The sequence below is a fragment of the Neolamprologus multifasciatus genome, chromosome 12 (assembly GCF_963576455.1).
Source record: "Neolamprologus multifasciatus chromosome 12, fNeoMul1.2, whole genome shotgun sequence".
In the NCBI taxonomy this organism is placed as follows: Eukaryota; Metazoa; Chordata; class Actinopteri; order Cichliformes; family Cichlidae; genus Neolamprologus; species Neolamprologus multifasciatus.
Genome location: NC_140450.1, coordinates 31,157,956 through 31,174,835, shown reverse-complemented (window position 1 = coordinate 31,174,835; position 16,880 = coordinate 31,157,956). Strand labels below are relative to the sequence as shown.

Below are 16,880 nucleotides of genomic sequence, written 5' to 3'. Positions count from 1 at the left end.
AATCTTTTATTTAGACATATATTAATCTTACTTTTGTTAACATGAAAGAAAACTGCCAGTGGGCTGGAAAAAAAGACTGAAAGGCGGTTTAATCAGCTGAGGCCAAACTGAAACGAGACGTCGTTATTGCTCGTACATGTGAAGTTTGTGTTTGAGTCGTCAAAAGGAGAAAATTCTGACATAATTTAAATGTCTAGCAACCCACATTTCTTTATCTTTTGCTTCCAAGGAGCCAAACTTTGTTGTAATTTTCAAATGGCCTTGAGCAGGAGTTCCCCGGGCTTTACGTAGAGCTTTCACTATTTTTCTTTGGACATTTGCTGCTTTTTCACTTATTTTCAGTCCAGTTGTTGCGCCGGACAGTTTTTAGAGTTTTTTTGTTTGCAGACCCATTTAACGCAGAGCTGTGAATCATTCATGCGTAAAAAAGACACCTAACTCAAGGGATGAAGCAGTTAGTGATGGGATTTCCGGCTCTTTTTAGAGATCCGGCTCTTTCGGCTCGGCTCACTAAAAAGAGCCGGCTCTTTCGGCTCCGAACCAGCTCTTCAGGTTGTTTTGTTGCTTTAATTATTTAATCATTAACAATAATATAAAATTATGCAGAAAAGGAATTATTAATGTAAAAAAGTGGTTTTATTTATATATGTTTATATATGGCCCCTAGAGACAAAGCACGTACAAACTCTAAAACACATTTCTAGCATGAACTGAACTTCCAAAACAGAGCTACCCAGATCACTTAAATTACACAATTGAAAGCATGTGCGTATTGTTTGTGTATTTATAGACAAGCACTCATATTTATTCAAATAATTAAAAAAAAAAGTTCATTTACCTGTTACTACCACACACCAAATCCGGTTGTTGATACTTCCTGGCTTGTGTAGCCACCAGGTAACAAAAGCTCAACACTGCACCCTAGCATCCTGGAGCAGTTCTGTTGTCTTTTGTAAGTGCGTCTGAGTTTTTACGAGTTTTGGAGTTTGTACGTGCTTTTTCTCTAAGGGCCACCATAAAAATACTTTATTTATTCACTCCACATAAAATGTAATAAATAAATCATATAATACAAAGAACAACTATTTACATTTTAAACTTTTAACTATTTAAATTTTCAGATTTTTCCTTTTAAACAAATTTAACGTGAAACAACACAAAACACTGCACACCACAACACAATTAAATATAAATTAAAATATTAAAACAAAAAGAAGATGCACATTCTCTGTCATATGGGCCTGCATGATTTCTGAATCCTTTATCATCTGCAACTGAAAATAGTGGATGATTACTATACCTTTCTAATGTGACGTTGTTGTCCCTCGCGCTCTTTCTCGCTGGCTCTGATCCTGTGCTACTGCGAGTGTAACTAACGCCCCTCCCCCCTCTGCCAAGCGGAAAGTACAGGCCGCGCGTGCGGAGTTTAGCGGAAAAAAGGGCGAGAGAGAGGGTGAGAGAAAGAAAAAAAAAACTCACGGCTCCCAATAAGGAGCCGGCTCGCGTCGTTCACTTCAAAGAGCCGGCTCTAAGAGCCATTTCGTTCGCGAACGACCCATCACTAGAAGCAGTGTTGTGTTTACAAATTACAAACTTAGACGAGAATCATTTTAAAAATATATCTTTAGTTATTTTGTTACTAGCAGCCTGTCACAAAAGTAGTTCCGTTGAATTTATGAAAAATTCCAAAGATAACACAGTTTGATGGTAATAAATAGGATTTTTACAACAACAAGGCAGATTCTACGTAAAATATCTCAGCATGCTGAGTTTGTCCTTGATCTGAGGTAGCTGGACAACAGAAGAAGTGGCAGGCCTGCAAACAGCATCTGGAAGTCATGTCCTTAAGAAATACTGTGGAGGGGAATCCAACAAAGACCTGATATAAGACTTGACAGATACGGGCACAGTCAGTCTATCTGGAGCTGGATTTCAGCCAGTGCTGTTGAGGAGCTTGTCAAAATGGATGGAATAAACCAGTACCATCTGATTTGAGTCCACCATGCAATACCATCTGGAAAGTGTCTGACTCGCTTCATTTTTCAGCATGACAATGATCACAAACACACTCCCAATGCAGTAAAAGCATAACTGGATAGAAAAAAACACAGAGGAACAAATCAGTCATGGACTGGCCTAGGGCTGTGCCATATGACCAAAATCTCATATCCCGATATAAGACATTTATCGTCCCGACGACGATATATATATATCACAAGAATTTTACATTTTCTGTCAATTCTGTGAATCTTGGGCAACTGAACTTGCTTGAAGTGTTTTCAGCTGGGCATCATGTACCTGGAGTCGACTGTTACATAAGTTGAAATGGCCGCAATTTTCTTTGTGAGTGTTTATTACACGGCGTGCTGCGGGGAAAAGCCTGACTCTTTTTAGCTTCTCGTCTGTAAACACGCTGCATACTCTTTCGCGTGATTCAGTTTATTTTGAAAAATCTCAACAGCATCCTCAGCCTTATTGTGAAAGGTTTATGTGGAAAATAGACAAGCGGACGACGGAGCCACGTGATGGTTTTACCGTCGTTGTTGCTAACGTCAACGCATAAAAACAGTCGCTTGTCCGTCTGTAGTGTAGTTATGTTAAATATAAGAGGAAGAGAGAACTTTAAGAAATTCTAAAGTGACCATCAAAACGATGAAAAATATTGCCGTAAACAGTTGTTTTTTTTTTGCAGCACCACGAAACAAAGGATAGCGTAAAATGAAACGATAGACGTTTTCATATCGTCATCCGATATATATCGTTTTATCAAACAGCTGTAGACTGGCCTCCCCAGAGCCCAGGCCTCAACATTACTGAAGCAGTGTGGGATCATCTTGACAGAGAAAAGAACAAAACACAGAAACATCCAAAGAAGAACTTTGAAAGCCTTCGAAGACGAGGTGGTCATACCAAATGTTGACTTTCAAGCTCGTTAGAACTCCTATTTATCATTTTCCTAACAATTTTTAAGACTTTTCCATCGGACTGTGTATTTGAAGGGGTAAAGACAATGAAGCAGGAATAAATGTAGAAGACTAGAAGACCAAACATCAGATAAACACATGTAAGTGTTTCTTCTTCTTTCTATATATATATAAAAAAAAACCACATAAGAAATATTGTTTGGATTTATCAGCGTCTGTGAAGGAGAACATCCTCCGTCCTTCTGTGTGATCTGCCACGGCGTGCGTTGGCTGGCAGATTGTATCAGCAAACACGGCAGCTGTACGTACACTACATGCTGCGAGACAAAATAAGAAGAAGAGGGTTTAGTGATAAAACTGTGAAGGATTATCTGTCATTTGGCAGGCCCGTGGTGATTTGCTATCAAAACGGATTTCGCGGGGTTAAAAAAAATGCAATGACAGGAATGGAAAGATGGTGGAAAAAGGATGGAGGAGAGAAAAAGAAGGAGTGGAGGGCGTGGGTGCTGAAGATAGAAGAAAGGGGTGGGGGGATGGGGGAGACTTGTCATGCAGGGAGGATTTTGTTTTCTGTTTAATTTCTTGCCCCATTCCCTCCCTTGTAGACACCCCTTCCATCCAATGAGCTGAGTGTCAGTCACAGTTTGAACTTGCCAAGCAAACACAGCAGAATGATTGGAGCTGTCAGTCAAAGCAATGTGCCGTTTGTCACTGGAGCAACTGGGAGGAAGACAGAGGTAGGAGCAAAGAAGAGGAAGTCATAACCACGGGGAATACTTTTGATATTCAACTTTCGCATCTAAAATTGCCAACAATAACTTTGAAGGCGGCAAAATAGATGCGCGGCTGCACATGCCTTCCCGATACCGAAGCATCACACGTATGATGCAAAGAGCTGCAGCTCGGCTTTAGCCTGTGTTTCTCTGCCTCTGAGGAATATGGGCAGAAGAAAAAAATGCCCTTGATGTTGACTTTCTGTAAGCAGTAAGCATGCACAGTTTGTTTTCTGTCAATGTTTTGATGCGTGCAAGCAAATCGTGAACCTTTTGGAACAACTGAACCCCCACTATAAACAACCAAAAGAGGCAAGGTTGAAATAGAAATGTGGGCACCGATATACTTTAAAAATAAATAAAATACAACAAACCCAAATAAAACAGATTTATACACCACTTTATATTTAATGATGAGTTATTATTATTAATCTGCAAGTCTCTTCCACAACATCTTTTGTCTTGTCTGGCTCCGCTCACCCCCAACCGTTGCAGCAGATAGCTTCTCCTCCATGAGTCTGGTTTTGTAGGAGGTTTTTTCCTGTTAAAAGGGAGTTTTTCTTTCCCACTGTCGCCAAGTGCTTGGCCATGTGGGGGGTCGTCTGATTTTTTGTCTGTATTCTTGGAAGGGCTTTACCTTACAACATAAAGCACCTTGAGGCAACTGTTGTTGTGATTTGGTGCTGTATACATAAAATTGAATTGAACTGAAATCTTCCTAGTAGCATGTGACCAGCTCTCTCCAACCCTTTCCCAGCACACCCACTCCAGCCAAACGCCTCTATTGTAAACTTGTCACCCTCCTGACAAGCTAATATCCTTTTTCCTTTGAGGAGAGTGGACGTCCCTTTATGTTTCAAAAGGAGGTGTGAGATGAGGCACCTTTGTTCATCAAGCATCCCTTAAGCCATGATGCTCAGCACCAAAGGTTACTGAGCGCTGAGCTTGATTTCATGGAACTCAGCATGCTGCCTATTCAACAAGACTGTCAGAGGGGGTCAAGACTGTGAGTCAGGAGTCCTCCCCTCATAAACCATGAGAAGGAGGGGGCTAATGTTGATTAGCAATGTATCCACACTGAAGTGGCTCAATGTGCAGATGACACTTATGCATAGAAACTGCCCCATATATCCACTATCAACACCAAAACGAAAGTAGACATAATCATAACTTGAAAACGAGAGAGCTGTGACCAAACAGTTTCAGGCATGTCACTGTACAAAATTAAAGCCCGTGGGTTAGATTCACTAAACGGGACAATGTAAAGTTTTTTTCTAGGCAAGGCAAGTTTATTTATATAGCACAATTCAACAACAAGGTGACTAAAAAGTGCTTTACAGAGACATTAAAAAACAAAAACAATAAAAAGCATGATTTAAAATTGATTTAAAAAACAGTAGATAAAATCAGAACAGTAGATAAAATCAGAACAGTAGATAAAATCAGTAGTTAAAATATGAGGTTTGAAATTTAAGCTTAAAAGTGTGGATTTGGTGCTTTATTCAAATGCAGCTGAGAACAGGTGAGTCTTCAACCTGGATTTAAATAAACTGAGTGTTTCAGCTGATCTGAGGCTTTCTGGGAGTTTGTTCCAGGTATATGGAGCATAAAAGCTTAATGCAGCTTCTCCGTGTCTGGTTCTGACTCTGGGAACTGATAAAAAAACAGATCCGGATGACCTGAGGGATCTGGAAGGTTCATACTGGGTGAATGCAAAGCTAGTGCTGTTCATTAAAAGACGCAAGACAGGTCTCGCCTGTCACGCGTTATTTTGATTGTGGATCGCTTCTAAACAAGGTAAAGTATGAGTGCAATACCCATATATCGGTCCTAAGTTTGGTTAGTTTTACGGGTGATTTACAAAACTTGCATTAAATGTTGGCGCGATTAGCAGTAAATTGTGTGTCAGTTTACATGCTTGATTCAAATATGCTCCTCCCTATATTTTGTACCTTGAGAAAGGATTTCTAAAAATACATATGCAACAGGATCAGTTACCTCCTACAACCAAAGAGGTTACTGCGCTCTCTTTGTAAATACCAACAGCAATAATTTTCTTTGCCAAAACCCAGTTTGTGCAGGCGCAATGCCTCAACCACTGATGCACGCTCTGTTCTGTGAACTGCCGATGTTGATCTCCTTATCTTTTGGCCTGCCATTAGGGATGTTCCAGGTGGCAAATTTTTTAGTCGACTCAATGAGGGAGAAAAATGTCTAATCTAATTAAATATTACAAATAACAGCCAAAGATAACATTGGAAATACTAATAAATTGCAACTGAAACGAGTGCCGCATTGTGCGGTGCATTATGAATCATCCACGTTGTTTGAAAATGTATGATAACCAGTTCAATAACAGTTTAAATCTAAAATAACAAAACAGTAAATCCATCCATGTTCTTCCGCTTATCTGAAGTCAGGTCATGGGGGCAGCAGCTGAAGCAGGAAAGCCAAGACCTACCTCTCGTTACCTCCTCCATCTTATCCAGAGAAACATGAAGGCATTCCCAGGTCAGCCAAGAGACGTAGTCTCTCCAGCATGTCCTGGGTCTCCTCCGGGACCTTCTCCTAATAGGACATGGCTGGCCGAAGCACCTTACCCTCAGCTGGCTCCTTTCGATTTGGAGGAGTGTTACTCTGAGCCCCTCCTAATTGGCTGAACTCATCACCCTATCACTACGAGAGAACCCATCTATCTGTTGGAGGAAGTTTATGTCCACCGCTTGTATCCGCGACCTCATTGAAATAGTTTCAACAAAAAGATTAGGCCTAGATTCAGAGATTCATGGAGTTTCTCAACAATGATGCTCCACCCGGTGACATGTGGAACATCATTGTCAGCTTGGTAATTGTCACCTTGCCATATTTAGGACACCATAATTTACTGGAGTTGGGCATTAAATGTTAACAGTTAGATTAACCGATTAGTACTAATCTATTTTCTATACAGGCGCTGTGGAGAGCATCCTCACACAGAACATGACATCATGGTTTGGGAACAGCTGTGTGAAGGACCAAAAAGCTCTCCAGAGAGTGATCCATGCAGCAGAACGCTGCTGCAGGATTGCTCTCCCCCCGCTTCAGGACACCTACACCAGGAGATGCCGGACTAGAGCAGCGCAGATACTGAAGGACCCGTCCCATCCTGGCAACAAACTGTTCCAACTTCTGCAATCTGGTAGAAGGTTCCGCATCATCCCGGCAAGGACAGAGAGACTCAAGAAGAGCTTCTATCCCCAAGCCATCCGGGCCCTAAACACACACACCCGCCCTCTCACATCATCTATAATTGACTGAGACAGGACTCTCTTCCAGACACTCTAAACCCAGGCACAATGTACATTCAAAATTCCTTTAATTTTAAATATGTTTATATTGTCTATTCTGTAAAATAGTCAGATGTCTATTCATATCAATGTACAGAATACACCTGCTTGCTGCTACTACTGCACATTCACCCAATGTATATACTATATATATATATAATGTTCTTCCTCTACCCCCCCCCCCCCCCCATTTTGGCAAGGAGCGTGTCAGGCTACATTTCACTGTGTGTTATACTTGTATAACTATGCATGTGACAAATAAAGAACCTTGAACCTTGAACCTAGTACTAATGACAATTAGTCGTGTAGTCAGCTAGTTGGGCACATCCCTACTCGCCACGCTTGCACATGGAAGGGTGGGGAGGTTTCAGCACAGAGTCAAATATAAATTATTGCAGATGGAATAACAATCCTATTTTGACTTAAGTACTCCTGACAGAAAGTCTTTTTTGGGGGGTAATCCAATCCTAAAACAATGCACACTGGCTTTTAAATATATATGCATGCTTCTTGCTATGACAGGAATTTCCCGGTTCATATACCAAAGTCATCTGCAGTGGAAATAGTGTGCATACTTTTCTCTCTTACAGGATGACCAATGTGCTAATTCACTGGTTTCAGTGACATGAGTGTGAAGGTTGCACTTTGTGACATGTGCTCTAACGTGTCTGACAGTCAACCAGTCATCTGAGAGTACTTAAATAACTCATGATCAGAGCACATCCAGTTCATGCAAAGAAAGGCCAGACCCCCAACTCAACATCATGAAGCCATTTCCTCGTGAAGATTATTTTAAATTTTTTTAATTCAGGATTGTGTAGCAGGTGTTGTACATCTGTGATAGTGTGTTTCCATGTCAGGAAAGCAGTTGTTTGTTCTCAGACAGGTTCAATTTGACTGACGTATCAGTTCAAACGTGGAGTCTTCACCTCTTAATAGGTATTATTTACAAGCTGCAGTCATATCACATATCTTTGATGCTCCTTTAACTGTCCAAAAGAAAGACGTGTCACTGAGAATCATATTGAAATACAACCCAAGTCGGAGTACAGGCAAGAGAACAAAGGTTAAGCCAGCTGTAAAGCATATGTTTCTGAATGAGGAATTTTAACTGGTTTTATTTATCTTGTGTGTGTGTGCGTGTAACGGCAATTTCCTACTATTATTAAACACAATAAGACTGAGCAGGCATTGTTACAAGGCAGTCAAAGGAGAAGGTCAGGATCACAAGTGACAGCTAAACCATAGGCGCTGGATTTAACCCTTGCCGAAAGGCCTCCTGGGTTACAGAGGACTGTTAATAGCGTTAGCAAGGGCCTATGACGAAGAGCTAAAATGTAGCTTTTAGTAGCTTGAAATCCAAAATTTAGGATCAAGTATCAACAGTGTTGGGGAGTAACGGAATACATGTACCGCCGTTACGTATTTAAAATTCAAAATATGAGTAACTGTATTCCGTTACAGTTACCGTTTAAAAAGGTGGTATTTAGAATACAGTTACTTTGTTGAAATAAATGGATTACACGGCGGTACTTCCCTGTTTCATATTGTGGCGGGTCAGGACTGTTTGGGTTTTGTTTGACAGCTACGTTCTGTTGTTCCAGGCGGCAGCGTTACGGTTGCCATGGTTACAGGGTGACGCTCGCCCTCTCTGCGACTGTGTGTTTCCTGGGTGAGAGAGCGCCTTTTTGTTGTTGTTGTTGTGCTAAGCTAATAGGCAGAATGCTACAGGTATAGCCCTAAATAATGTAGCCTCATGGGCAGTGTAGTCCGTGCTGCAGGGAGAATGGACTGCCATACACGTTATGTGTCTGTGAGCGCAAGGAGGGAGAAAAAGGAAAAGTACGAGCTGTCATCGAGCAAAAACGGGAGCTGGAAGCATGTAAATATAATAACAACCACTGCAGCCAAGAAGAGTGTCTGACGAGCCCAGTTGTAAGTAAGCTATTAAGACTCGACAGTACACCGTGTTCGTGTTTTCCTCTGAAACAATAAGTTCTGTTGGAGCAGCCTTTCAACGCCTCTCTCTGTCTCTCGCTAGCAACGTTGACCCAGACAACAAGATAAAGCTAGTTTTCGGCTACGAGCCGACACGGAACCCGACGTATTAGTCAGAGGTCCCTTTACTACGGTTCAGAGCCGCGGACCTTCAGTAACAGTAATAAATCACAGCAATAGTACATTCATGTAGTTGTAAACAGCATGATAATATATTAAGTAATCCAAAGTATTCAGAATACGTTACTCTCATTGAGTAACGTAACGGAATACGTTACAGAATACATTTTGGGGCATGTATTCTGTAATGGAATACATTTTAAAAGTAACCTTCCCAACACTGAGTATCAAAAGCAGGTTCACAGGCTGTCACAGTGGAACATAAATGAGTATGATGAATATCGGCCATGAGCATCCCCTGCTAGCATGAATGCGGTTGAAGCCTACCTGAAAGATTTTTGACTTTTGACAAAACACCAGAATAATTCTGCCTTCACAAGAACAGATTAAGCTTTGAGCTGACCCGACTTCACAAAAATAAAGACAGAGAAGACAGGGGAAGATGATGGGTGGGGGGTAGAAAAGGTGTAATTAATGTTTCACAAACTCAGTGCCTTCCCTCAAGGCAAACCCTCTTGTCATCAGTTCTCTCTTTCACAAAATTAAATGATACTCCTGTTGTCTTTCTCTTTGCTCCTGCCCTTCTGTCACTCGAGTGTCTTTGTAGGAACTTTGAGGAATTAGGATTGTGAGGGCTGGCTGCTGGTTATGGCTGCGGGCAGGGCTCCTCAGGTTTCACTCAGGGCCGCATGTCTCCCCGAGGCGACAGGAAGATGTCAGCGTCTGTCAACCTCTGTCTGTCATCTAAGCCCCGTCAGCAACGACTATCGGCGCTCCATCACGGCTCTGTCGCTCCAAGTTTCCTCACGGCTTATGATCTGAGACACCCAGGCGGTGCAACTGGCTTTGCGGCACCAAGCTCGCCACCTCATTCTTCCTCAGCCCCATTTTTTCCTTCGCTGCTGATACTTAACGTGACACAACAAACACAAGGTCAAGGTGTCTGTCATGTTTCGCAGTGTGAGTGTAAATGCATTGCAGTTGTTGCCAGTGCATGAAAGCCGGGCGTGTCACCTTGCCTGTGTGCGAGTGCGCGAGTGAGGTTGTTTTGAGTGACAGTGTGAGTGAGGTGCAGCCAGGCGGCGGCTCTTTGTAAGAGTGCACCTTCCTCCTCTTCCCATAAGTCCCTCCCGGCAACAAACTGTCACGGCTGACAGCGCTCACAAAAGAAGGAAAGGAAAGGGAGGCAGGGGGTACGGGGATTAAAAAAAAAAAGTTTAAGAGATGAAATTAAAGCAAAGAAGGGAACCTGACAGCACCTTGAGAAGAGGCATTGTCTGTGAGGGGAAATATATCTGTGTGAGCAGGCTTTGATCAGTGGAGGATGAGAGCAGGGAGAGCTTGTAAAGCTGGATACCGAAGCCCACTGAAAAGAGTGGCGAGAAGAAGATGAAAATCAGCCTCACGGTTACTTCAACTGCGACTCAGAGCAGAAGCACTTTTCTCATTAACAAGAACATCACAGACTTGGTTCTCTCTCGGCCCGTCCTGGTTCCCTTTTCTCCATTGGGTTCCCTTCCTCCAGTTGTCTGAGACGCTGGAAAATACATCGAGTTGAAGAGACAAAATTTAGCAAACCTTTGGTAAGAAGTGTTTTCCCAAGAACAAAACAACTGTTTGAAGGGTGGCGCAGGAGGAGGAGGAGGAGATGAGGTGAAAGAGAGGAAGTTTTAAAGCTTTGAAACACATGAAGGAGAACACAGAGAATGAGGAGCCGGAGGGAGGAACGGGGAAGAGGAGGTGGTGGTGGTGGAAGGAAATAATCACCTTTATTTTGTGATTCATTGTCGGGGGTGGCGGGGGGTGTAGCGGCTCGGCTTTCTCATATGACGAGGGAGAAGGGGGGAAGTGGCAAGGAGCGCTGCTCCAGTGCCCTCTCAATGCTATGGAGGCACTTTGATAGACAAAGCAGCGTGCTGAGGGGGAACCTCCTGCTGGCATGATCTGAGGAGGCTGTTTAAAGAAGAGCTTGTCTGATCTAAAGCTCTGCTCACCCTCTTGTATGGAAAACACTTGGCCTTTGATGTCTCTCTCCCTTTCTCTCTCTATAAATTCCTTTTCAGCCTTTCCTTTTTTGCACCAAAATTAATGCATGTGTTGTTTTTATTTTTTTTAAACATGCGCAGACCTGTTCAATCACGACCAGTAGAGAAGAGTGTGTAGTAGTTTGTGTGACATTCAACTTCATGTGACTATTTTTGGCAGGATGGCCACAGAGGTGGGCAGCTCCACTCGGCGGGACTGGAAATGAGCTGCTAGCTGCCATGCACGCTTGTAAGATGTGTGTCAAAGCCTCCATGTGAGACACTTTAGTCTGACAGACTAGCAGTGTTTCGCTCAGGGCAAGCTTCATTCTTACAAGAACTAGTCTGTCACTTCACTCCATGCATTGATTTATTTATTGCTGATATTGGTCCTGTTTTTTTTTAGATTTCTGAGCTGGAAGTGACTCAAGCCTTGATGATCTTGTTATGGATATAACATGACATGACAACCGAGTAGCCATTCCACCTTGATTGTACTTTTTCTGCATCTGCAAGTCCACTTGTGTCTAAGTCACGTAAATTTCGTCATCAGAAAGTGAGCACAGGGGTGTGTGCATACGGCCACGTGGGCTCGTTTGAAAATTTACATTACAATGCATCAAGTACACATACTCCCCAGGTGGCAGACTTCAAAGTAGTTCAATAGGAATGACTACTCGTCTGTCAGGTCTCCAGCTGTCTGTGTCCACAATGAAGTATAAAGGCCCCATTACCACAGTCCAGTTACCAGCACTGGGGGCATGGGTACTCACTGCAGTATTCTCCTGAACATTGGTGTCGCCACTCAGACAAAACATCTGCATCAGTGCTGGTTTAAGAGTAGATGAAATTGAAACCGGAAGCAAAGAAACTTGCAAGTTTTCTCCAGACAGTCTCATCTTTTCTAGCCGTTCCAACGTCTCCCTGTGTATAATCTGGGAATTGCTGAGCTTCTGTACTGATATGTCTTTGGATTGCACACAAGCACAAGGTTAGCAGGATTAGCAAAGACCAGCTCGCACCAGTAGATGTGACGTTGTGTTTGGTGTTAAGGAGACAGTGGTGAGTATAACGAGCCCATAAAGGTGCCAGCATACCCTCCGCATTGGTCACTTTGCAAGCTGCCGCAAATTCATCGCACAGTCATTTTTTTATGTGCACTGTTAGGGAACAGGAAGTCACTGTAGTACTTTAACGAGCAGTAAACTGAGACACCGAGACAATACTGCAATATCAGCTTTGATATAGGAAGGACAAAACGTTTTTCACCGAAAGAAATAAAAACATTAACTTTAACTCAAACCTGTAAAAATCTAAAAAACAGTAATATATCCGCTGTCTCAACTTCTACTGAAAACTGACACAATCAAATTGTTGTATTTTAATGTGTTTTTTAAATGAACTTGGAAAAATCCCTGTAATAAAAAACACTTGTGTATGTGTGGATGTACCCTAAAGTCATTACTGGCTCATGTGACTTTTTGGGGATTTTTCAGCTCACTGCTTAGCACCATTTATGCAGGCAGGAAATTAATGAATTGATGATAAAATTCAAATTTTACATGAAGAATTTATAAAAACTGTGTCGCTTTACTCTTTTACTCCTTTGGTCAGCTGATGCATGTTTTTTAGGGTTGCACTAACTTTTGCAGTCTCAAGTCCAGGATCCACTACCAGTAGGGTGCATGGCATCGCTCTGGAAAACAGGCAAGCCACAGAGTCTGAAGATACTAAATACTTGTAACTACTGTAAAGTCGTTTTATCCCAGGAATGAATGTATAGTGCCGTTTTCTACTGAAGACAGAAGCCAGTGTTATTGTTCTTTTTGGTCAAGTGTAAAGAAAAAAAGGCTTTCTTTTCTCTGTGGTTGACACAAATCACTATCTGCTCTGCATTATTTAGTTTGAACCTTAGGAGATGTAATATATCCTGCGCTGAGGATAAGTGCACTGCATTTCTTTAAAATTCACCCACTGAAGATCAAATGTCTGTGTGTGAGTGTGGAGGGGAAACACTGACTGAGTCAAACGGGGCTTGCTTGTCAACAGGCGGTCTAATTTAATATGACACATTGAGCCTGCCAGTGCCAATAACTCTGCACAAGCAGCACATGTGTGCATATTTATTAGACTCCATAACTTTTGCTCCCTTGTACAATATTAAACCTCTACTCGTGCCAGGAACTGCTGAGTGTGTTCAGAAACCAGAGAACATGTTTTTTCAGTCGTTCCTCAGATACTGGAATTTATATACGTTTGTGAATGGCACTGTTTATGCACTTGTCTTTGTTTTCAATTATAAATCTTGTTCCATGTGTGTTGCTCGTGCATGTTCATGTTTGACAGTGATGAACCAAGAGAGACAGATACAGTGGGAAAGCTTTTTCCAACAACAACTTGGAAATTCTTTCAGCCTCTAATTCCCAACAAATGCAATCAGATGGTAAATTTACTACATGTTAGCCATAGCACCGGGCCATTAAATGATCTCTGCTATTTTGAAAGGAGGGTGGTAGTAGTGATCACTCATTACATGTCATTCACACATTAAGCGTGCCACTAGTAACTAACAATGGAATAACTGTATGTAATTGCAATTTTATGTTTTCACCACAGGAACCTTCCCCAGGCATCAACAACCCTTTGAGGAATTGCTTTTGCATGCTCACAGCATACTCTATACTTATGCCGGTCCAGAAACTTCTTAAATGAGGCTTGAACCACTTAATGTTGTGTACTAGTGCTCCTGCTCCATTATTACCTATCCTGCCCCTCCCTGAGCCTGGTTCTGCCAGAGGTTTCTTCCTGTCCACTACCTACCTGCTCGGCTCCACTCAACCTTGCTTCAGTCGTTTTCTGTTACAATTGAGTACCACTAGGTACTAGTGGAAAAAGGCTATGATTGTCTGCGATTTTCTGTACTATTTTAAGATCTTTATAATATAAAGTGCCTTAAGGCAACTGTTGCTGTGACCGAGGCTTTATTTTGTATATAAAATAAAACTGAATTCAAGTGAATTTCTAAGCCCCAATAAAGGCAAATATTTTGTTTTCCCTGTAGTTTATGGGCTACTTTAGCATGGAGATTACCACTTGCTGTTAGCTAATACCACAGAGGACAACATTCAAAATGAATTTGAAGCCACTGCAGTTATGGTGCGTCTTCAGACTAACTTGACTTGCTGTGGAAATTCAAATCACAACCCAGGAAAGCTCCATCAGTACCTAAGCACTAGCTAGTTGTAACCAAGCTCAACACACTCTGATTAAGAGTCAAGGAAAAGAGTGGAACCCCTCACTCATAAATGCTTTGCAAGACTTTAGTGTCACCAAAGAAATGGTATCACCCATTCAACTCGACTTCTTTCTGTAGCTCATCTGAACGCAGCAGTCACAACTTAACCATCTAAGCCAGTGGTTCTTAACCTTGTTGGAGGTACCGAATCCCACCAGTTTCATATGCGCATTCACTGAACCCTTCTTTACTGAAAAATAAAATATGATTTTTTTCAAATTCAAGACATAGATATGTTTTTTATTGGTGCACAAAATGAGCCGTGCATGTCACGGTGGAGGCTCTGTCGAACCCCGGAGACCGACTCACCGAACCCCTAGGGTTCGATCGAACCCAGGTTAAGAACCACTGATCTAAGCGTTCACTGTCTGTAGATTCAAAATGCAAACTAAAAATTGCAAACATCATAATGTAAGAGCAGGCATCCAGCTGTTTCATATGGGACAGACTCTTAAAAGCCAAAATCAGTGCATTATGAACAAATGTAACAAGCAACATGGCATCTTTCACATAAAAAAACAAAAGACAGAAAGAGACAGAAAAATAAAATGAGTACGTGTCAGGGGTCTGCTTTTCAAACTAATGGTGCACATTATTGAAACAACAGATCACTCTGTTCTAGGATTGATTCATACTGCCATTTATTTTAACTTTAATCTATGGGCATTATCTGCACAGGATTTATGGACCATTAGCTGTATGATACGCTGGAATGTAAATGAGGCATAGTAAATCAAGTCAGATGGAACACTCAGAGCATGACAAGTTGCTTGCATTTATATGGATGCCTTGGTAACTGCATTTGGATAATCAGGTCCTTGTGCTGTATCATTTGTCCTTTGTAATTTTGGCCAGCATCGTACTGGAAATAACCATGAATAACGCTGACGACCAATGGATGTGAAGCCCTTGAAAGGACTACTCTTGGATTAACAACAGAGTGACAGAAGTGTTCAAAGTGCCTCACAAAAGCACAAAGCCTGCAGCATTGAAAATGAAACATGTTTTTTCCCTATAATTATGCAGAACCTGTTCAGAGAAAGTTTTGTAGCTACAATTTACAGATGTCCTCTAAACACATCAGTTACTGATTTGAGGACAGCTATTAGGATACACTCACTCAGTGATTGAGAACATGCTCGTGTAGAACGGGCAGATTGTGGCTGCAACTTTCTCGAGATCTGCTCATCCAAACAATATGACCGACACACATAATTTGTCACAAGAATAGGAAAAAAAATGGTGCTTTCATAAGGAATGTTGCAGCAGCAACTAGTGTTACCACACATCTGTGCTCAAACCTGCTCATACCTGGGGTCAGGCAGCACTCACTCCAGGACAAAACCGGTAACAGAAAATTGCTTTTAGCTAGAACTGCTCATTCAAGTACACTGCACTTATTCTGATACCCAACAGCACACTTTCCAAGTTTAAAGTTGATGTGACAAATAGTTGCCGAGATGGAAGAAGAGAATTGGACGTGGACATACAGACATTTTTCAGATTATTAGTAAATGTTTTATACTGTAAATGGAAGTTCTACCTGAACCCTGCTGCACTGTCTTTACTAACGCTCAGACGTCAAGAGAGGCTGAAGTCTATAATAAGTAAGGAACGCGGCATTGCTTTGACACGTTCTGAAAGTGCGCGTTCTTTCCAAACTGCGGGTAGCTACACCTCATCATTTGCTAGTAATTAAGGCTGTACCTGAATCCACATTTTTTCCAGGAGTATTTTTTGGTCTAATTTTGGGCCAACCCTTTGATCATTTGGAGCATCTTTACATGAAACGGGATCTTCACTCTCCAGCTGCCAGTGGTTGATGTTTTCTGCTGTCGGGAGTTGTTTTTTGTTGCTCTGCATCTCATCAGTCTCCTATTACTCTGGATTCTTTTTTCTGTTCTCGCATTCAGGTTGACAAGTGTGTTATTTGGAGACATTTACGTTGTCATATTTGCTCTGTGATTGATATGTAACAGAGTCGTACCACTGCAGCTTGTTAGCTAAGCTTAAGTAATTGTCTGTGTATTGTGTTGATTTGTGTAAAGGTTTAATAGACAAGGAACCTGCAGAACCGCTTGTTGTATGGCAAATTTCCTTCCATCCATTTCTTCTGCTTACCCTTTCAGGGTCAAGCTGGGCCTAGAGTCCAGCTATCATAGGGCGAAGGACTGCCTGTACACTGGACACTAATCTGTTGTGGGGCTAACAGAGATAAACAAATAAACATTCACACTTACGGCCAATTTAGAATCACCAGTTAACCTAATATCAAAGTACAGGTGAAACAAGCAAACAACACAGAAAGGAACCAGCTGGCCGGTGGAATTGACAGTGCTAACCGCTGCACTATCATGCTGCCAATATGACAAATTTAGAACCATAAAATGTACTCTACATGTTACCATTCTACCCAATGG

The 16,880-nt window shown here is 41.8% G+C and overlaps 1 long non-coding RNA gene across 1 annotated transcript; it reads left to right on the top strand.

Annotated features, from left to right (window-relative positions):
• The first annotated feature begins 442 nt into the window (after positions 1–442).
• On the top strand, positions 443–15,792 carry LOC146507295 (uncharacterized). Its single transcript, XR_014877259.1, has 2 exons — positions 443–7,184; positions 7,224–15,792. It is a non-coding gene; the product is annotated as an uncharacterized LOC146507295 (long non-coding RNA).
• Positions 15,793–16,880: the final 1,088 nt, after the last annotated feature.